The sequence below is a fragment of the Equus asinus genome, chromosome 9, assembly GCF_041296235.1.
Source record: "Equus asinus isolate D_3611 breed Donkey chromosome 9, EquAss-T2T_v2, whole genome shotgun sequence".
In the NCBI taxonomy this organism is placed as follows: domain Eukaryota; kingdom Metazoa; phylum Chordata; class Mammalia; order Perissodactyla; family Equidae; genus Equus; species Equus asinus.
Window position 1 is genome coordinate 49,931,546 of NC_091798.1, and position 23,571 is coordinate 49,955,116.

The 23,571-nt window shown below is 40.2% G+C and overlaps 1 long non-coding RNA gene across 1 annotated transcript in view; it reads left to right on the forward strand.

Moving 5' to 3' along the window:
• Window positions 1-3,515: 3,515 nt before the first annotated feature.
• The window catches only part of LOC123290208 (uncharacterized), a 35,702-nt gene continuing 15,646 nt past the window's right edge, over window positions 3,516-23,571 (forward strand). The window contains exon 1 of the long non-coding RNA XR_011505856.1: window positions 3,516-3,681. This is a non-coding gene — a long non-coding RNA (uncharacterized lncRNA). The remainder of the gene's footprint in view (window positions 3,682-23,571) is intronic.

The following is a 23,571-nucleotide window of genomic DNA, read 5'->3' on the forward strand; positions in this document are numbered from 1 at the left end:
TCCTGAAGTTTTTCCCATCTTCTTTTATCTGATAATATTCTCTAGTCCTTGACCTTTGGCACATGACCCAGGTGTGGTCCATGATAACACCCCATTGTCTTGGCCACAGCAATTGATCCACCGGTAAGATTGTGATACAAGGAGGGTCAATCAAATTCCTTCCCTGAGATTTCTGTATTGATTGTGTGAGAAAGAAGTTCTTTTCCCTGGAATTGGGTATAATTAAAGTTCTGTGCTTGTAAGTATTATAAGCCAATTCTGACTACTTTAAGCCAAAAAAAGAGTTTGTTGGAAGCATATGAGATAGCTCTCAGTGTTGAAGGAAAGCTTAACAGTCACACCTCGTGAAGTCAACCTTAGGGATATAGATATCAAAAATTAGCAGTGGGGGCCAGCCCGGTGGCTGAGTGGTTAAGTTCACGCATTCGGCTCCGGCGACCTAGGGTTTCGCTGGTTCGGATCCTGGGTGCAGACATGGCACCACTCATCAGGCCATGTTGAGGCGGCATCCCACATGCCACAACTAGTAGGACCCACAACTAAAATATACAACTATGTACTGGGGGGATTCGGGGAGAAAAAGCAAAAAAAAAAACGATAAAAGATAAAGAACTAGTAGAGGGTTTTCTCAGGTGCCAGGGCCCAACCTCCAGAACGAATCAGCTCTAGTCTTTTTCTGTCCTCCTTCACTCAACTCAGCTCAAGATTCAAGTTTCCCATAATCACCGCCCTCTCCCCCCAGAAAAGAAAAGAAATGATACAGTTGAATTTTTTAAAAAAGATTCAGTTTCCGGAAAAAGAGCAAGTGTGATTGGCTCAGTTAGTCACAAGCCCTCCCCTTGGTCAAGGGGGAAAGAGACACCCTGACTGACAGTCCCACAGGACTACAGAGAATGGGAGAGTACTTCCCCAAAGAGGAAAAGCATGATTAAAAAATCATGCTTCTGCTACGGAGAGAATGGGGAAGTGGATCTGAGCAGACAGAAACAGAGGTTCACTATAGACTGTCAGGCCAGGGCACCCTTTCCTGATCTGCGGCTGCAATTGCCCAGATGGGGCCAATAGCAAAGAGGAGCCGAATGAGCAGTCCAGAAACCCTGTGACTCTGCCTTCTTGCCAGCCTCAGGAGCTGGTAAATTTCTTTTTTGGTTAAACTAGTTTCAGTTTGGTTTCTGTCACTTGCAATCAGCAAAGTCCTGACCAATGCCTAGTTTTTACGTGAGTGATTTTTAAGCTTAGAGGTCTCTGGAATGTTCTTTTGAAAATTAAAATCACCCTAAATTTGCACATACTGAATAAGTAACGTTTCTTGGGATCTTCGTGCAATAAATCCCTAAGCTTTGCAGGGACTTCTGGAGCAGTTGCTTGTCTTTAAGGGAACTTCTGAAATCAGTGAGAAGACTGGCTTTGGGGTCCAGTGGCTCTAGTGGGGAAGACTGCAATGGACAAAGGAAGAGACAAACTGACAGACAATCTCTGAATTGTACCTAGAGATTATAAAGATAATCCATTTGCTATTTCTATGAGAAATACAAGCTATTTCTGTGAGATAAATACTAAAACTCCTTAGGAATTTGTGATACTTAAAAAGCACACTGTGAAGTTATCACTTCTACCCTCTCTCATTTTGCCTACTGTTAGTTGCTGGAGTTTATGGTCTAAATGTAAAATATCCCACCTTGGATTGGTTTCTATATCTGAGGATTCAATAGGAGAGCTTAAAAGAAAACCTTTTTCTGCGAATGTTGGGATAATAATGTGTGTTGGGGGGGATTCTCCACCTTTTCCCCCCTAAATTCTTATCACTCTGTGTCAAGATAGTGGCACCCTTGGCAGCACTGGGGAAGTACAGGCTGCCTGTCTGAGTTTTGACCAAATATCAGACTGAGCACCAAGCAGCCTGATGACACGGGTGGTGAGCAATGCCTTTTGTCCAAGTCCCAGCAGTTGAAACAGTGAGATCCCAGAGCTTTCATTGTTACCTTCTTAGGAAACTCTAAGTAGACGGGCAAAATAAATATCTGTGTTCAGTGGTGAGAAAAGGTTGCTAGTAGAACTACTGATCAAGTTATTTTTTCCTAGTCTGAGGAAGAGCAGCCTTTCAAAGAGCTTCATAGAGAGAAAGAAGAAGAGAAGGGGTTGGCAGTGTCCAAAAAGCCTAGATACAAATGGATCACTATACGCGACTAGCCTTACTCCAATAAGTATTAATATGACCTCTCTCTAAAGGCTTGGAATTCTACCAAGTCAAGATTTTATTTAGACCCAAAGCACTCTCATTAAAATACACTTACGCTTAACAGGGGGTTAGTCATTACATTTTAGTGAGGATTGTTTTAATCAAGGTTTTTTCTTTTTTCTAATTGAAATAAAATTCACACAACATAAAATTCACCATGTTAACCATTTTAAAGTGTACAGTTCAGTGGTTTTACCACATTAACAATGTTGTGTAACCATTGTCGCAATTTAATTCCAGAATATTTCATCACCCTGAACTCCCTATTTTCTTAACACCTAGTTGCAATAGGACCTTTAATCCTGAGGACATTTGCAGGAGGAGTGATAAAAAGGAGAGATGGTTTGGACTGAGTGCCTGAGTGTTTTATCATGACGGGGGTGGCCGTCATGATAAAACATACTCTTTAAAATGATTAGAGTTGACTCTAGGGTGTTGGCACGGAGATATATCTCCTGATCTTCTTAAGGATATAGGACAGGGGCCAGCCCAGTGGCGCAGTAGTTAAGTTTGCATGTTTTGCTTCGGCGGCCGGGGTTCCCTAGCACGGACATGTGCATCGCTTGTCAAGCCATACTGTGGCAGGCGTCCCACATAAAATAAAGAAGGATGGGCATGGATGTTAGCTCAGGGCTAGGCTTCCTCAGCAAAATGAGGAGGATTGGCGGCAGATGTTAGCTCAGGGCTAATCTTCCTCAAAAAAAACAAAGGATATAGGACAGCAACGGTCTGATTCTTAAAATTAATGGGATAATGTTTAAAAGCAGTCTTGTGTCACTGAAAATCTGTGAAATGTCAATCTTGTTATAGGCCTCCCTCAAAAGTGTGGTGGGCTCTATTCAGACACTGATTCCTGGATAAGCTTGCCCTAGGACGCACCTGCACTACCTGGGAGTGTCTTCCTAATGGAGTGAAACCACAAGAGGACTTAAAGTTGATATGGCTTTCACTGGGACAACAGGAACTTGCATGTGGGGGCTAGAGACCTTATTTGCATGCCAGATGTGCATATTAAGAGAAAAGAATTAAATGAAAAAAAATCCAGAAGCATGCATTCCCTATAGCATGCTAGCTTGAAATCTACAAACCAGGCCCTCCATGTTCTGGTCAAAGATAGGAGCTTTCATCATAGCAAGTGACTTAATGCTCACATACCAACAACAGGACTTAGTCAATAAGGTCTTTTGCAAAGTAACTTTGTCCTCCTAAGCCAAAGGAAGCAAAGGTTGTTTTGAAATTTAACCTTAGATTTCTGCAGACTAAGGTTTACCAAAAGGTGGACTCAAGCTTTGAAAGAGTACAATAGGCATTTCACTGAATTCTGCTAGTAAATAAAGCTGTACGCACTTCAGGCGAAGGCTGTGGAAATGACAGAAGGAATCTGCCTTTGGGCTGTGATTATTTGCACAAAGCAAAATCAACAAACAACACTCAGGCTGTTAGTAAGTATCCTGCTGTGCCAGTTTTACGATAAAGATGTTTTTCTTTTCAGTTAAACTTTCCGTTGACTTAAATCATTTATTTCGTTGGATGTAACTTAAGTACATAGCCAATGAAATAGTTTACTGTGTTTTACGTAAAAAAAAAAAAGTTTGATAGTACACTGTTTCATCAATTTGAGTATGCTTAAAAGTATTCTCGATATTCTGGAACATTCCTCTGATCAGAAGAGCTGAACGGAAACTTAATATATAGACTTACTTAGAAAATGAAACAAACCAGGAAAAGACTTCCACATTTGGGTAAGAGGAAATTCTAATTTATTTGGAAATATTTCATTAATCTGCTTGTTGGAACTATAAGCATCAGTTTGTAACTATAATAGAGAAGTAGCTTTATGTTAATCCAGGTAAGATGTTACTTAGAATTAATACTTTTTCCCCTTTTTGTAATTTCAGTTGTTAGAATAAGGCAGGCCTGTAGAGTAGGCAACCATGATGTCACTTGATGGAGGCTGGAAGGGGATTCCATTTCCCAAAGTGATTTACTCTCCATCTATTAAGAGGTTTGAAATTATACCATAGACATTTATTTCTTGGATCATGAAGATCTCTTTTTTATCAAGAAGAATCTACTTAAAACATGCAAATACTCAGGGCTGACCCAGTGGCCTAGTAGTTAAGTTCACACTTTGGCAGCCCAGGTTCAAGGGTTTGGATCCTGGGTGCAGACTTACACCACTCATCAGCCATGTTGTGGCGGTGACCCACATACAAAATAGAAGAAGATTGGCACAGATGTTAGCTCAGGGCCAGTCTTCCTCAAGCAAAAAAAAGAGAAAGATTGTTAGTTCAGGGCGAATCTTCCTCAGCACTCACACACGCAAAAAGCAAATACTATGGCTGGGTGACTCATTAAGCATAAGCATTACCTTATATTTTAACTTGACCACTAACTGAGAGTGTATTGGACATGTTGGTTTAGTCCTTCACTCTTTCTTTCCAGAAATGGGCTATGCCTACCTTTAAGGAAGTATTTTTCTCCCAGTCCAGCCCTGTGCTTCTGGTGGGAGCTACCAGTCAGAACATTCTCCCTCCCCACCCTTATTTCCCTCTACCCTGCCATCCAGTGGTGGGTGTGTGACCAGAGCTTGTCTAACCATGGTTGCCCACCTCTGGCCACAAAGATTGATTCATGTCCCCAGATGGGTACCCAACCCAAGCCAGGACAGAGTTCTTTCTTGTACTTTTTCTAACTGGAGTTGGTGGAAAAATGCTTTATTTCCTCTCTGGAAGACAGATAAGGAGGGCAATCCATAGCTGTTTATGGACTTTCTCTTTTGACATCCTGCTTGAGAGAATGAAGACTCAATGCAGAGAGAAGCAGAGATGAGAGATACAGAGTGTCATGATGGTATCTGAGACCTGGAATTCACTGGACTCTGAGACTCATGGCATGCCCTTTCTTAGTTTGTTTACACTTATGTCAATAAATCACCCTTTCTCCTTAAGCTATTATGGCTGGAGCATCTGTCATTTACAAACAGAGGTCTGAGAACTGAAAACAAACATTTTATAAAAAGGCACAAGGTAACTAGGGAAGGGGTGGTAATCTGGTCCAGGAATGTGTGTGGGAGGTGGGTCAACCCTAATTGTTCTGTGGTTAAATGGGGGTCATTGTGTGTTACAGTTATTGACAACTTTTCAGACTCCTTACAAGTGAATTGAGAGGTGGCCAAGGTCTCTGGGGATGAGAGCTAATATTACTCTGGGGCCACAAGGCCTTGACAGTCTCCCAGGTTATTGAATTGAGGGTGAGACTGCTTGGAACCAACCGGAGAGGAAAGATGTGCAAATATTTGATTTAAGATGTTCGTGCTAAATGTCAGTCCACTGATTCAGTTTCTCCACCAAGTAAGACAAGCAACATGTAGGTCGAAAAGTGAGTGGCTGTTTTCAGCCATAATCGACCTTGGAATACTTGGCTTTATTTAAATTTATATCTGTTCATAACACATTAGAATGTTTTTCTGTACTGTAGTTTTTTTTTTTTTAAACAGAAATATAGAGAAAAAAATGGGCAAATAAGGGAACATGGGATTTAGTTTTCTACCCTCCCCGAAACCATTAGAGTCCTGGTACCTCAGCATTATTTTAATTTTGACCTATCAAAATATCTAAGGGTCAAAATTGCGATTAGACAGCAAATACTATTTTTGTCAAAAATGAGTAATGAGAATTAGATACCTTGCAATAATATCTTTTTTCTCTAGATTTAAAGTACAACTGAAAAGTTGAGAGCTTCTCTCAAGTGAGCTCGAGAACTTTTTCCAATATGCTCTACAATTGTTCTTGGCTTCTTATTATGCAACCAACTTGAAATCTGGCTCTGATCCCTAGAACAAAGACCTTTACATGGCTAATATTCTCTAAAGGATTTTATTTTTTTAGATTTCATGGTGGTAAAAGAAAATTCATAAACTATCTTTATGTTGTTCTGTTGAAAGAGAAAAACAAATTGACCTTCAGCATATGTTTCAAGGTGACTGTTTCCATTTCAACCCTGGGAAAGTGTTATTCAAAACTGAAAAATAAAACCAACCTCATATTAAAAGCTTTATCATGTGGGTTGGGATGCTGGGAGTGTCTCACTGTCTGAAGCCACCACATCATCTACTTCCTCCTCCTTCATTTATTTCCAGGTTCCTCCTCTTTTTCCAAAATTATTTATGAGTAATAAAGGAAGCCAGAGTAAGAACAATGGCATGTTCCTGGATTTACAAGAGCCCCACACATCAAAGAAAGACATTTGTCCCAGGGAACCACAGTTTTACAAGAGATCCACCAGGCAGAATGAGGTTTGATGTCGCTGCTGCATAGCGGCAAAATAGCTTTCCTGTGTGAGAGCTGTGACAGGCAGCCTGGTGTAGGGTAGGTAAGCTGTTGTCTGGAGGCTGACGTCCCAGGCTTTGCTCACACATGTCTAACTTGGGGCAAGATAATCAACATCTCTAAGCCTCTGCTTACTCTGGTGGAATCCGTAAATGTACTTACTTCAGAAGTTATTCTAAGAATTAAATGCATGTACTTAGCAAAATATCTGGCACACAGTATTAAATGTTAACTCGTATTATTGCTAGTGATGACAGTCTGTGGGGTTTTTTTACCCAATGTGTGTTTATAGTCTCTTAGTTGGAGAAGACTTTTTAAAAAATACAAACCAAATTGGCTATTAAAATTTTTCTGAACCACCCAAATTTCATTCCCAACCAGCCTTCCCTGCTTGTTTCTGGCTCATTTGCCTATTGTTAAAACTCTAATTTCTTCCCCTCCCTGACCCTGTCTCAGCCTACAGCCCTGTCTACACTTTTAGACAGCCCCTCTCCCTGCCCCACTGCAGAGTCCCATCCCTAGGGGCTTCAGGTCTTGCTTCTTAGGCCCTGCCCTTCCCTCACTGCCACTCAGTTTGTGCAAGGACACTTATCAGATCTATTTCAGTCTGGCCTTGCAGCTTCAGAGACTTTCCTTTAAGGAACCGCTTGTTCATTCTCTGTCTCTCTTATGGTGAAAGCGAACCCAGCCTGGGGTGAGAGGTTTGTGTGCTGTCTCTATTCATGCGGAATGGAGGTCAGGCCAGGCCAGCAGGCTACTGGGCCAGTATGCTGCCCGGCACTGTGGCCTTGCTTTTTCCTTTGTTGACAATATAACTATATACATCACCGAGGACGATGGGCAGTGTGCAACTGTCACGTGGTAATACTGACCTCTAGGGGCTGGCTTTCCCTCACATAGAGCCTTTATCTTCTCATTGAGTTCCAGGACTGTGATGGCAGCCTCTTGCTTAGCTGTTGCCAAATCAGTTTGTAGCTTTTTCAGTTTCCTTTTGTGCTTTAGTTTCTTAAAAAAAATAAGAGTTTCCGTCACTAGAGACAGATGCATCAAAGGAATAAAAAGAACTAATGATGTCTGAACAAACATAGCCTTTGAAGCAGGGCTTAGATGAAATGTTCCCTATTTATCTAGATTGAATCCTGGTTGAGGTCTGTGAAACAGTGCATGTGCTCCTGTCAGAGCATTGGGATCCCCAACAATAAAAGCCCACTCTCTTCATCACAGTATTATGCCCTCTTGAAGAGTTTTGGATCTGAACCTTGTGTTTTGGTTGCTTACAATAGAGGCGATTAGAGAAGACCTCTAGTTGCCAGTTGGCATTTATCACTGAGATGCTAATGCCTAGAAGTACCCGGGTTTTTTCCCCATTCTGTATGTAGACTCACATGAAATAGTCAGAGCTTTGATTCTGTGTCATTTTTCACCCTAATACCATAATGTTTTGCATTCAAATAAACACTAAAGGGAGTGATGCTACCATGAAATGCTGATGTTTATAGATATTTACTATGGTATCTATATAGGGAAGGTGGTCGGAGGTAAGAACGGTTTTCAAGCAATAGAGGACAGGAATTCCTTGCTATAAAATAATCTGATTTATTTCTTTGAAAGAACTCTATTAGGAAGTTGTTACTAACCAAAGGCTTCATGTTGAGACTTTATGACTACAATGCCTCCTTTATGTATTTCAAAATGGATTTAATTTATCAAAATTGGATTTATCTGCAACTAGAGAGAAGCTGTGGTGAAAAGTGCTACATTTGCACTTGTGTGTTGCTGCCTTTCCACTGAAGAGTTCATCTCTCCAAGTCTTTATGGGCTGATAATTAGGAAGCCTGGGAAACGAATGACTAACATTTCCTATCAGACATAAATCCTGAGATAGGCAAAGGGATGGTTTTCGCTCACAATGGAAGATAATGTTCCCTGGTCTTTGAAAGGCCTACACTCAGGCAGCAGGGAGGCACTCGGTGTTTTGAGAGTAAAGCCAGTAAAATCAGTTTATTGAAGATGCGATTAGATAGACACAGACCTCCCATGTTAGAAACAGGTTGTCTTCCAGATCCAAGGCAGGAAGATCAGGACTTCACTCAAGCTTAAGTAACAGCATACACATGGCTACAAACGAATGCGTTATTCAAAGAAGGATGGCAGTCATGAAACTTCTTCAAAGAGAGTTTGAGAGGTGGAATTTGGCAGAGTTTACCCAGCGTGATCTAGGCGAGAGGTGCCCTGAGTCACAGGCTGGTACCTAGTCTACGGGGCAGTTCTACTAGAGTGATAGTGTTCATGTATTCATTTCATCCTTGTACTAATTATGCAGCTTCTCCTTGGCATCAGGCACTGTGCTGGCCAGCTGTTGAAACATCAATGCTGATAAGGCCTCTGCTTTGTGCCACTAAATCCTTCTAACTAACTCTCTTCCTCTGAGTCTCTATTTACCAAAATCCTTCACAATTTGGCCTGTCATGCAGATTAGTTCAGGGAGAGACTGAGCTGATCAAGAAATGTGCCTAGGTGTTTAATAGCTGTATTTCTCACAGTAAATTCTTGAGTTGGCATGCTGATCTATACATCTCTCTTGTAAGTTGATTTTCATCAGCTTGTTCATGAGGGCCTCATCCGTCCCAGGCCTGTGATAATAACACCTGTGAGGCCCTGTATGGTCAGCAGTGACCTTTCCTGATGCTACTCCAAGACTGCTCTGTGCTCACATTTCTCACACTTCCTTTTATCACATAGAACTTTGGGGATAGAAAGTGGGAGGAAGGGTGCAGAAATGAAAATTGAGAATATAGAGGGAATGAGGGAAAGAATGGCGACGAAGAAGAGAGTGCTAATTAAAGGTATCACAGAAAGAACTGATATGATACGCATGCTGAAGTGTTAGGGGTTAGGTATATCGATGATAGCAACTTACACTGATATGTGTAAAAAAGTAAAACAGGTTGATGGGTGGACAGAGAAACAGATATGTGATAAATCAAAGATAGCAAAATGTTAATTGTCATATGTAGTTATTAAGTATATGGATGTTTGCTATAAAATTATTTCAACTTTTTGTAACTTTGGAATTTCTCATAATAAAATATTGAGAAGAGAAAGAACTGAAGATTCAGGTCCCTTACGTTGTCCCTCCCTTAATTCTTAATAGATGGTATTCACATTCTGAAATTATGTCACAACTATTCATGTGCAGAAAAGTATTTTTCTAGAAACTTTTCTCAAAGTAGGCATTGATAGTAAATAAACACAAGCAAAAGATAAATGCAGCTTTGCGAGAATTGATGGCTATCACTAGGAGCTGGCATGGTGTCACTAAGGAAAAATCTTGTTAAGCTACATTTCCGTTTTGACAGGATGACTTGATGGATAGTGCATAGGAACTCAGTGGGAAGACATAGTGCTTCTCAATATCAGTTAAAAATTTCAGCTTTTCAGATAAAAAATTTAACTCATTTTTTTAAAAAAAGTCTCATTTCCAGGTCATCATTTTGGCTTTCTCTTATAGTGATTACATGTTCTTCCTCTTATTATTGTTATAATATTTGTATATTTGCCTTATGATCTGAGAAAGAAACTGAGGATATCTAGTTTGGAGAAGACAGCATACAGGGGAGTCATGACAGTTGACTTCAGTTATCTGAGGGACTCTTCCAGAGGAGAGGAAGTTGAGTCAAACAGTATTTTTCTAATGATATCATGAGGAACAAGGGTTGAAAACACAAGAGGCAGATTTTGGCACAGCACGAGAAAGCACCCTCCAACAATCAAAGCTGCATCCATAACAAGATAGGATGGGTCCTGGCAAAGGCCTCCTGCTCTGAGAATGATTAAGAAGAGACTGGATGAACATCTTCAGGCGGGCCCATAGTAACCTCTGGGATCTGGGTCAAGAGGTAATTGGAGGTCTGCCTTACCTCCAACTCTTTCCATCTCTGGCTTCCTCCAGATCCCCCACGGCACAGCACATGCCTGAATGGACACCTCAGCCCTCATAGACTCTAAGGTGGGTACAGTTGTCAGGGATACCCTACAGGTAATTCTGGTATTTGTGAAAAGTTGGATAAGAAGGCCAAGAAGCCCTATGGGTCCCTCAGAATTCAAGGATAATGTGACTCAAAATATATAAACTTGATTATTTAGCTATAAGGAAAGAGGTGGGGAAATTTAGATTTAAATTAAAAATTGAATAAAGGACCTAGATTGTTTGGTTAAGGTCTCAGTTGGGACCTTTTAGTTATTCAGATACATTTAAAAATAGTTTAACATCTATTTATGCTATTATGCATATGCTATTTATGCTATGTATGCTATTAATTCCTAGCTGTAACCAAGGCCTTTGGGCATTTCTAAAAATTCAGTTTGCCAACATGTTTTTTATTAGTCATAGACATCAAATGATTTCAACAACGATAATATTTTCCTTTGCTTTTTTGGCATTCTCTAGCCAGGCAACCCAAGTGTTGTACAGAATCTAATGGAGTCTGTTATGGTCTCCTTAGTAACCAGGAGCTCCCCTTGGTGATTACTGAGAGGATAGGAAGGCTTTATAGCTTGGGGGTAAATTCCTATTACCTTGCTCTTTTCCTACTTCTCCTACAGGCTGGACAGAAGGAGGAAACCATGTATTTGTGCAATGTTTTGAAAAGGAAATATCTATCTGTATCACATTGCTGAATAGCTTGCATTATACTGAGTCAATGGGAATTAGAAATAATCAGGGAACTATTTATAGAAGAGTTTCAACACAGAGTTTTCAGCACTGTTTAAAATTTCTTGGTCTTTCCACACACTTTGAATTGTGGCCTCAGATTCTATGGCTGGGCTTTGCCAATTATTGACCACAAGAAACTGCACCAGGCACATGACGTCTTCAGGCCCTAGATCCCGCTTCAGAGAGCTGGCGGGGATTAAATGACATGATACATAACTGATAGTACCATTACTGTGTTTGCAGGGTAGTCGATAGGTCATGTTATTTTTGTCGTTTTTTCCTTGAAATATCAGGGGAAACTCTCAAGCCCCCACTAACACACTGAAGTATCTCTTCTAAAGCTGTCTTTGTCACACTTTACAGAAAATAAAATTTGTACTTTATTGAAACCAAGACTTCTATCTTCTTTTTTTTTTCCTCCTTTCCTTCTCCTCTTCCTCCTCCTCCTCTTGCTTCTTCTAAATTAAGTTTTCTGCATAATTGCATTGATCTCCTCCTCACTTTGTATGGGTAAACAAAGCTTAATGTCCCTGAAAACAGACAAGGAAATAACCTTGATCTAATCTCCTGCCAGAGCTGGCCCAATGCCTGGGCAAAGTAGGTGGCTGCCTACATGGAATGATGTGAGGGGCACTGGAAGGCCCTACCTCTTGCTTCCATGGCATCTCTGTTCTGGACCTGCCAGAGCATAGCTTCTTCCCACTTTGTCTGAAATCAGCCCACCTTCAATCACTTAGAAAGCACATATAATAAAGACAGATTTTGTCTCCAGAGGGCCACTGATAAAATGCTTGCTACCAAGGACATACAAGACAATTTTGTTTGAATACAGAAGGTATGGGAAGATTTCTCCTTTCATTTCTCTTCTAATAGCCCATCTTTAATAATGAAATTATTAAGTGACAGTAGCATTTGGATACAACTTGGCTTAAAAAAGTCAATTTCAGAACTCTTATTTTCTTTTATATTTATACACTCCTCAAGTGAATACTTTAAAATTCCAGGGATGGCAAATATGTGCCTTGTATGTTCCTTTCTACTCCGTGGCAGGCTTTTGATTTGGGAAGTCTTTCACCCTGGGTTGCACACCTGGCTTCACAATCCTTAACCCACACTCCCAGTAGCCACTGCTCATTGATGAAATGTAATCGTCATCTATGTCAGTGTCTCTGTTTCATAGAGGAGCGAGGCGAGGCCCCAGGGAACTTGAGTAGATCTAATCATAATCTCTCAGTAAGTAAGAAGCTAAACTGACTTGAACCAAGGTCTTTTGATTCCAGAGGCTGATTTTTCCTTTCAATGGCAACATGAGGCTTCACTAACCAACAGCACCATTAATATAAGTGACTTAAAGGTAACCTTTGATAGAGTGTGAGTGGCTCTAATTAGAAGAAGAAGAAAGGCAATAGAACTGACTTGATAATAAAAGAGTAGCACTGAAGTGTGATGGCGGGGCATTTATAGCATGGGTTGCCATGATATCTCTAGAGAATCTAGGAAATAAAGGAAAGATTTGATGACCCCAGCTAAGGACTGTCTGTGCCAGGCACTGTTCTGAGCCCTGCTAGTGTCACTTATCAGAGGATCCTGAATTGATCCTGACAATTGTGACTGTTCTATTGAGTCATCTGAAGTGACAAAGAATAGATCAGATGAAGTTTTCTTACAAAATGCCTTGAATGAAAGACGAATCACATGGGGCTGGCATGGTGGTGCAGCAGTTAAGTTTGCACATTCCGCTTCTGCAGCCTGGGGTTCGCCAGTTCGAATCCCGGGTGCGGCCATGGCACCGCTTGGCACGCCATGCTGTGGCAGGTGTCCCACATATAAAGTAGAGGAAGATGGGCATGGATGTTAGCTCAGGACCAGTCTTCCTCAGCAAAAAGAGGAGGACTGGCAGCAGATGTTAGCTCACGGCTAATCTTCCTCAAACAAAACAAAGAAAGACAAATCACAAAGGCAAGTGTAGTTTAGTCTTATTTCAGACCTTAGACCTCATCACAACCTTAACCAAGAGCCAGGCCCCTCATGACCACTGTTGACGTTTAATGGTCAGTGGAATAAGACTTCGGAAATCAAAGCTGGCACTTCTCAGTTCCTTGCAGAATCCCTCCCACCTGAGTAGCTTATTTTATGTTACAACATGCTATAGAAATACATTTTAACTCTGCTCCCCACTCCCAGAGGGTTTGGAATTTCTAATAAAAAGAAAACAAAATCCCAGTAATTAGACAAGCATCTTGACTTGCTACAGGGAAAGGATTTCCCTATAGTAGGAGTCGAGCCTCAGCTCTTTCTCTCCATGGGATAAATGGTTATGAGGGACAGAGGTAAAGTTTGCCAGTGGATGTCCTAGCTTCCAGAAATGTCCAAAGTGTTTATGTAAGAGAAGTTACAAATTATTACAAGATAAAGAGATAACTTTACGCTTGGAGTGAACTCCAGTGGTACGCTAGAAGTTTCTAACAATAGAATTGTCCAAAAATTGGAATTTGTTGCCCTCAGAGACAGTAAGCTCCCCTTCCTTGCATGTAGCACACAGACTGTTGTTGGGAATGTTACAGAGAGGAGCTAACACTTACTGACCACCTATAATATGCCAGGCATGGTTCTGAGAACGTTATGCGTACTAACTCATTTCTTTTTAATAGCAACTCAATGAAGTAAGATTATTATTAATCCCGTTTTTAGATGCAAATGCTGAAGCACAGAGAGCTTTAAGTAACTTTCCCAAAGTCAGATGGTGACTCACAATTTAAATCTGAGCAATCTGGCTCCAGGCTGTCCCTTCCATCGCCAGGCTTTGTATGCCTGGACTTCCTACCCAGAGTCTTACATTGTGCTCCATTTGGATACAATGGTTTCCTATTCTATAATTCATTTCTTAAAGTAAGAAGTGTCTAACTTCTAATAATGAAATTTTGAGACATGGACTAACCCCTCTGTACAGTTTAGGAAATCAGATAGAATCATTAAATCTTAGATGACGCAGAATTGCGGTCAACCTTTGAAACGAAATTGTCCAGCCCTAGCATTTTAGAGAGGCTGAAGTGGAAGCAGAGAAAAATGACATGATTTGCCCAAAGTCACAGCTAATAAAACTGCACAAAGCAGGTCTCAAAGTCAGGTTTCCCAATTCCCAATCTCAGTAGATTTTTCCCACTATATCCCATTGCTCCTTGGCCATAAGAACTGAAGGGCACTGGGATTTGAATATGATTGGAACCTGGAGCCGTGACTAAGATCACAGTGTTGAAGGTCCCAGTGTCAAAAACAACACTTATTTAAGTGGGCAGCCTCCTCTTAAAGCCCTCTTCACCCAGAGAACAGGCAAGTGCTAGACTTGGGTCATTCTTTATACGTGGTACATATTGTGGTTACGTCTGATAGAAAGAAGAGTCTTTAGGTAATTGAGATCCTGCTAACTTCAAAGAAATAAGCTGGACCAATGTCTACCAGCCAACTTGCCTTCATATGGCATTAGAATAACTGTACTCAGTCTAACCCATTTCTGAGATTAAGGGGTACTGCTTGTATACTCTTTTTTTGTGTGAGTGTAACCCTGCCGTATCATTCTTCCCCAGGAAATATTAATCAGGCTGACAACCAAGATTTTTGAGAAAGAAAAAACCTACAGCGCAATAAATAGGTTTTCATAGTACTGGCTGAGCACAGGTCCAATAGGTCTTGCAAAAAAAAAAAGTGTAGCCAGTGCCTGCTAAAATCAAATCTACTTTTTGGTCTTACTCTGTCAAGTCACACCATGAGAGAGAGAGAAGTGCATTGTCACACCTGGCAAAAGATGTTTTCCAGTCCCACCCGCCCTGGGGGACAGAGAAAGCCCAAGGTGCCGAAGCTGTATATGAAGCAATTTCAGGTCCTCACCCCACCTCTGCAGGTGTTGACCTCATTGGCAAACAGCCATAAGAAGTGATGTAGGTGGAGAGGACAGAATATACAGGAGGTGAAAAAGAATTCCCATATCTGGCTTGTGAAAGTGCTGCTCAGCTCCTCTAACATGATTATAAAAGTAATGAAGAGAGGGGCTGGCCCCGTGGCCGAGTGGTTAAGTTCATGCACTCCGCTGCAGGCAGCCCAGTGTTTCATTGGTTCGAATCCTGGGTGTGGACATGGCACTGCTCATTAAACCACGCTGAGGCAGCGTCCCACATGCCACAGCTAGAAGGACCCACAACAAAGAATATACAACTATGTACTGGGGGGCTTTGGGGAGAAAAAGTAAAAAATAAGATCTTTAAAAAAAAAAAAAAGTAATGAAGAGAGTTTTCTCCGCAATGACTTTATCATTAAGCAGATACTTGTCCTTTTTCTGTGCTCACCACTCCTTTTGAATTTGACTAAGGCTACCTTCTGGGAGGAAATTGGCAGCTACTGGCCATCTGTGACTTATCTTGAATCATAAAGTAAAGGCATGTGTTTAAGAACTGGAAAAATCAGATCTGGAAGCACCCAGGTGTTGGAATCACCTGGCAGGGTTTTCTGGAGTGGTACAGAGAACCGAAGTAAGTTAACCTTCCAATAAATATCACTCTCCTTTAGAAACTCCACTCTGCCCTGAAAGCAGCGAAAGTAAAGGGATACAGGCTCAGTAAGTATAAGAGCTGGCCTTAAAACCACTTAACAAATGATAAGGAAATGTCAGTAGAGAAAAGGAAAAGGATCATAAGAGGAGAAATGATTCTCATATAGCATGAAATAGCTTTGTACAGTGTATAACAGAAATTAGAGGGAGCGGCGAAGTGGGAAGCTTTCTGTGCTATGTATTCTTTTCCCCTGAAATACAATGTTTAAAAAACTGCTACTTTGGGGCCAGCCCCATGGCCGAGGGGTTAAGTTCGCGCACTTAGCTTTGGCAGCCCAGGGTTTCGCCGGTTCGGATCCTGGGTGTGGACATGGTACTGCCCATCAGGCCATGCTGAGGCTGCGTCCCACATGCCACAACTAGAAGGACCCACAAGTAAAAATATGCAACTATGTACTGTGGGGCTTTGGGGAGAAAAAGGGAAAATAAAATCTTTTTTAAAAAAAAACCTGCTACTTTCTTAATGCAGAGTTGAAGCAATTTTTACAGCAGAAGTTTTTAAGTTTAAAGTGAAATGGACCAGATCTCATATTAAAAAGTATTTACAGTGTTAAAAGTAAGAGAATGAGTGTATGGATGAATGTTTTGTAAATTGTTGAGCTGCATGATGTTGGTTAATATGTTACTGCTACTATTATTTTAGAATCTTTCTTCTTTCTAAGGAGAACTTCTGAGATGGTGGCTTTTGGCAATGAATTATCGAGCATAGGGCTTTAGAGTAATATCTGTAAGTGGAATACTATATAGCTGCAATTAAATGAGCGATTTGTCTATTCTTTACTTTTTGAATTGCTTTCCTCTGGTATATGTCTGGAAACAAAGGCAGTTTCATAAGGGGCAAGCATCTCAAGTCAAGTTTCTCCCTAAGAAAATCCAAAATTTCCTATCAAGTTCATTGCAGGTAAAGTTTGAAGTTAATCTGACTAAAATCTTTTAAATGCATATGGGGAAATCACCAGAAATTAAGGCATCAAACTTGGCTCCTAGCTCAAGATGTGGCTTACCTTTTTGACTCTTTTTCTTGAAAGGGAGGATTCAGTTAAATATTAAACAAATCCAGCAATATAACTTCAAGTGGATAAAATAAATTGATGAAGCAGATGGTGGCAAGCCACAAACATCTAGTACTAAGGAGCCACAGAACCAACGATATATAGCCTGCAAATGCTAAGACCAGCTACTTTTATCTAGAAACTCAGATGGTGTTTAACTGTCCTGTTATTATGGTACCCCAAAAATTCTTTGTTCTTGATTTCTCTCTCCTCAGTTCCTTCTCAGCTATCCACTATAATAAAGAGGAAGGTCGTGTAGTAAAAAAGACTCAGAGGGGACAGCAAGTGCTGCTAAATCTGTGTCCTGGCCTTCAGTTAGAAAAATCTAGCTCCTCATGGTGCTATAGGTACAAAGCAAAGGAAACAGTTGAAATTCAAATAAATTACAAACATACAGTCTTGACAACTATAGACATAACCCAGTGATCAAAACTGAGTTACCTTAAAGTTCCTTGCCCAAGAGCTGCAAGGCAAGGTCACGTTGGCGCTCTCATTGCAAAGACTTTTTGTAGCATCCTCCCCAATTCTTTGTACTTTCCTGCAATCTTACAAATGTGTCTGATGATGCATGTGTGATAGATGACATTTTGTCTAGCATTGGTTACCTTGTAGTCTGTATCAATTTAATGACAAGAAAACCGTGTCTCTAATACTGCAACAGTCACCCCTCACTTTTCTTAGCTAAAATCTTATAATCTGACAATTATTAGCTTAATCTCTCTCTCAGGGCTTTCCTGCGGTTCCTGTCCTTGACCGCTGGGGCAACCTATACCATAAAACTTTAAAGACGACAGAAGAAATAGCAGTGGTTTGCCACACCTGAAAACTTCCCTTCTAAAAAATCTCAGTCCTGTTCCATGCAGGTAGCTTGGCACTTTGGAAAATGGTCTGAACATTAAGCAGTATTTGCAATCTAAATCTAGTTTCATCCTCATCTTCAACATGCCAGCTGTGACTTTAGTTAAATTTTTTTTGTGTTGTCCTTCTCCACCATTTAGAAGGGCCATCTTGCTCACGTCATGAAGCCACATTTCATAGGTGAAGAGCCAAGGATATTTGGATTTATATATAGTGATTTTCAATAGTCCTCAGAACAAAAGTTTAAATTCAGAATCTGATGTTATATGTGAATCTGGTTATATGCATGCAAGATTGCGCTGCAAAGCCATAACCCAATGAAGGAAGCATTTGACATTTGTAAATTAGCATGCAAAGAGTCAGAGAGGGAGGGAAAGGTGTGGTGGTGATGTGAATTTTTGCTATGTAGATATTAGCAAGTTTCAGATTGCATATTTTAACAAGTCTAGACAAATGTCCTTGCTGTAAAACAAGTCATCAAATATGAATTGTTCCTTGGTTTTGTTGGACTCCAGAGTCTGTTTCTCTTATTTCACTCCCCAGCAAGGTGTTTTCTTTCTAATTCTGCTAAGAAAGCTAGCAGTGAAAAGATAGCACATGAATCTGAACTCCCAAACAGGAATCTTTAAGTAGATCTCAAAGTTCTATCTGGTAGATCTCTAGGGCTGTTCCCGTCAACACACCCTTCTCTAAGATATGCAAGGATAATGGGTGGGGAGGGGAACATAAGGACTTGGTTTAAAGCCACTTGCTTTATCTTTTGCTAGTGTCTTGTGGTGTCACAACTTCCCAGAGTCTGAGATTGTAAGGTTTAGGAATCATGAGATGAGCTGATCATTAGGAATAGGTTGAGGATGTCCCAAGTTAGACAAATCTTGAGCTCCTGTTCTGGTCTTGACCCAGAAAACCCACAGGAGCCATATTTGATCAGTTCTGCTTTAGAGTTGAAGTTCCAGGTCATTCTTAGTAGCAATGAGAATGACACTGGCTTGACAGGAGACCACCCAGATCTAGAAACGTCAGGTCCCCAGAAATACACCCTTGGGACACCCTGGACTGAATCTGATACCCTCTAGATAAAAATGAGGCTGACCTAAATCCAGTCACATGTCTATGAAACTAAAGCTAAGGAGACGCACAACAAATAAATACTTTTTGACTGTCTAAAAGAATGAATAGATGAATAACATGCGCCCTAATTTTGTTCAAATATCATGGGTCAAAGTCAAAACTGACTTCTGCTTGCTCTGATTTCAATTCTGTAGTGCCTTATCTAAACTGACAGTATTGATTATTGAGTCACAAAGGCACTTGGCCTTTCAACTGGAAGACATTTTTGTTTTTCTTTTTTAATTGTGGTAAAAAAACACATGACATAAAATGTACCATCATAACTATTTGTAAGAGTACGGTTCAGTAGTGTTAAGTATATGCACATTGCTGTACAACCAATCTCTAGACCTTTTTTATCTTGCAAAACTGAGACTCTTTACCCACTAAACAGCAATACACCATTTCCCCTTCCTTTCAGCCTCTGGCACCCACAAATCTACTTTCTGTTTCTATGAATTTGACTACTCTAATACCTTATGTAAGTGGAATTATACAGTGTTTGTCTTTTTTTGATTGGCTTATTTCACTTAGCATAATGTCCTCAAGGTTCATCCATGTTGTAGCACGTATCAGAATTTCCTTCCTTTTTAAGCTGAATGATATTCCTTTGTTTGTATATGCCACATTTTGTTTTCATTCATCCACTGATGGACACATGCATTGCTTCCACTTCTTGGCTATTGTGTGGAAGACATTTCTTGAAATAGCAATCATACTAGTACAATAATTACAATACTTGCCTTTCCTAGATGAACTGAAACTTCTCATGTTTTAATTACAGATTGCGTTTTCTTTTCCCAAAAATGTTTTTTAGGAAACTTTTTGTTTTTGTTGTCAACCAAGTAACATTGGTCCCAAAGTGGGAAGACATTTAGAAGCCATTTCAGATCTTATTAAATGGTTTTCGTAAGTTAATTTATATAACAGATATGTAAATTAGGCTTTCCTTTTATGTCTGACACAGGGCTTTCCTTTTTTTTGTTCTTTTTGATAAAAGAAAGGTCTATATTACTGACAATATGACATACAATTCTTTTATTAGGAAATGCAAAACCCCACTGACAGACAAACAGGCCTGGAGTCATCAAACAGACATAACTCAAGAGTACAATAGCCTAAGAAACAGGTAAATTTTGGTCAATATCCAGTGGTTGTTAGAAAAGAAACACATAGGAGAAGACGATTGTCAGGCAAGCTAATTCAGTGATGAGCCTCTCTCTCTCATCTGCCCTTTCAAAAGAGGGCTGTGAAGTCTTCCTCTCCTGTTCTATAGTTTTTGACATTTACACATTAGGTCCATCTGAGGAGCTTTCTAAAAACACATCAGTTCAAGCTTCTCTTCAGTCCTATCTGGTCAGAGTTTGGGTATGGCTGGTAATCTGATTTTTTAGCTTTCTGGTTGGTTCTGATGTGCACATCTGTAAAGGTCAACTGAAGGACTACCTATGGACAACCACCAGGTGCTGGCCACAAAGGCAGTAGGAGTGCCCTCTGGACGGGTGTGTACTTGTATACCTCAGGGCACTTACGCAGGCATGAGTGTGAGTTTGGGAAGTAAGAACAGTAGCAACTCCAGAAACTTGCAAATGGGGGAGGTTTCCGTGAGGCTTGGTCTGTGTAACATCTCTGCTATTTTTCTGTAGGTGGCCAATTTCAACTATCAAAAGAAAGGAATCAGTCAGAGGAAAGGAATCTCAGGAAATCATACTACAGTATGGCGGAACAGTGAAGGAATTTGCTGAGTACTTCAGCTTCCTTTCTTAGGGTAAATATGAAAAGATAGTAATGACAGCACCAAACTGCGAAGCCATGCCAAGCTCCAGCGCTCACTCTCCCTCTCTGACTTGGAGAAAAACACCTTGGTCCCTCTCATTCTTATTTCCCACCCACAACTCCTTTGCAAAACTGTGCAGGTCAGAACAGCTAAGGAAAATTCCCATACCTGCTTTCACACTCATTGCATTGTTCAAAGTTATTTCAACGACTTTCAAAGCTTCAAAGAAATCTAGCAGGAAAATTCCAAGTCCTGTTCCCAACTCTGTCAACAACACAGTAATCTGAGGCAAGTGCCTGGATGTTCACTTTCTCTAATGACAAATGGAAGTTTTAAAACCACCTCAGGATTTACACATGGATGAATTAACTCATCCTGATTAAATACTTTGAGCCTCAAATATTCAAAGTGAGGTGGGGAACAGAGACAATAAGAAGGATACCTCAAGTAAATCTCCTTTTTTTTTTTTTAGCTTTAAAATTGTATGTTTTTTTCTTGTTTAAGAGTAACTCAAGATGTTTAAAAAAAAAAAGTAACTCATGCTTCTTAAATGCTTTAAATCCCTTGATAATCCCTGAATGTACCGAACACACATACATACCTGCACACACATGGACACACACAGTAGAAAAGAAAAAGAAACATCATTTTTGTGGCATAAAACATCTCAAAGATCTTTGCTGGCTAGCCTAATTTTTGTTCGTTACAGGAGAAAAAATCTTATGGGACCTCAAAGTACTCCAAGGTATTCCAAATATGAGAAGGAGGAATCTTAAGTTGTCTGAAAAGGTTTAAAGTAGAGTATAGTTACTAGCCAGTCTTCGATCACTTGTATTGATTCTGTTTATTTTTTTCTCTGAAACTGGGGTCACACTGTGCGCTCCAGTCTTAATGAGTGACAATATTGTAACTAATTGCTTCTCTATTACTTTTCTCAGTCTCATTGTGTTTCAGTGAAACTGTTATTACTATCTTCTATGGGGAAAAATCTGTAAGTTAGACAAGGAGTTATCCTAGAAGCAGTATTTCTATCACCCTGGGAGAGCCAAGTGAGCATATCAGCAAGAGTTGACTGTTTCTCCTGGACAGATCCCAATTTTCCAAGAGCATAATCTACTGAAAAGCTTTTTAGTTTAAGACTTTTGAGGACATGTTTTTCTGACCAGGTTACATGTTCCAAAGCAGGTAAAATTTTAAGAGAGAATCCAGCTCATTAGAAAGAGCTGGTTTTCTGAGATTCTTAACAATTTATTTGAGTTCGACAAACATTACTACTATGTGCTATCCTCTAAGCCAGATGCTGGGAATACAAAATATAAGCTCTTCTTTGGAAGCTCTTGTCTGTGAGAGAGACAGACATATAATAAACTTTCAACATAATGTTTTGTGACGGAGTATATCTAGAGTCCTCTAAGAGCACAGAGGAGGGGCCCTAAGGCCTGCCTGGAAGGCCAAAGAAGGTTTCCTAAAGGAGATAATGCCTGAACTGAGTTTTGAAACATGAACAGGAGTAGATAGGTTAGGAAGAAAGAGATACAAGGACAAGGTCCTTCTAGTATGCACAAAACTGAGGTTCATAAACACTGCCTGTGTAGGAAACCTCATGAGGTTAAGTTCAAAACATCAAGATAAAAAGGAAAGATAAAGGCTGGATCATGGAGGATCTTTCAAATAGTACTAGGAAGTTTGGGCTTTATTTTGTAGATAATGGAAGAATTTTAGGCTTGGACAAATGCATGGTATAGATACATCACCCTGATGGTAGGAGGTGGCTAGATTTTTAAGGGAGAAAGTCTAGATACAGGGATTTCAGTTGTGAAATCATTTCAATAGTCCAAATGAATAGGCGAGTAGTGGGAAGACAAGAATATTTAGGAAGTAAATTGAATTTGAGTGATTGGCTGTGTGTTTGTGAGTGGAGAGGAGTGGTGAAAAAGAAAGTATTAAATTCCATTATGCACTGATGTTCAAACTTTCATGTGTCATTTCCAAACTTTAGTGTCTATAAGAATTACCTCCTAAGTTTGCTAACAATGTCAATCCAGACTGTTGATCAAGATGACAGATTGGATTGAGATGGGGAGACATCCTTTCCACTCAAGTCATACGGTAACATAGAAAAATACATTATAGATCTAAACACATACATAAAAATCTCCAAAGCAGGCAAATGAAATACATGGGTATTAAAAATGCAATGGGAATTCAAAGTAAGTAATCTTGAACAGGAGTGGGAATGAAGCAGCCTGCAGGGGTACTGTGAGCAGACATAAACATTAGGAGCAGGAATTGTAACAGTCAGTTAAGAATAGGAGTCAAACTTTGCTGACCTTGTGCATACTAAGGGGCTGGGATGGGGCTGTCCTTCCCATGCATGTAAGCTTGAGCTAGGAAGAGGCTTTTCAGTTGGGGTAAATGGCTAAAAATACAGCATCCACCAACTCAGGGATATTATAAGAATTCAGGAAATGAGTAGCAAAGAAGACATTCTCGAGAAATTTGAATTCTAAATCCATGCCATGTATGGTGCATGGTTCTGATTCACGTCTATGTTATTATACAGAAACCATGAGCCAAAAAATGTACAAAATGGTTCAGATGGTTCAGAAATAATGAAACATGAAGGGTTCTAGGAGAGGCAATCTTGGAAGTGAGTATTAAGAGCTCAGCGGAAACGATCTCCACTGAAGATAAACTCACTGACTAAGATTACAGAAGTTGACTCACTGCAATGAGAGAGAAGATGTCGGCGTACACAACAAATAGAACTCATACCCTGGAACTAGTAATAATAGAGGAATCTGAAAAGGTTTTTAATGTTCAAAAATAATTTTGAAAATCATATGACAAGAATAAGGCATTATGGAGAAAAAGAACCAAGTAA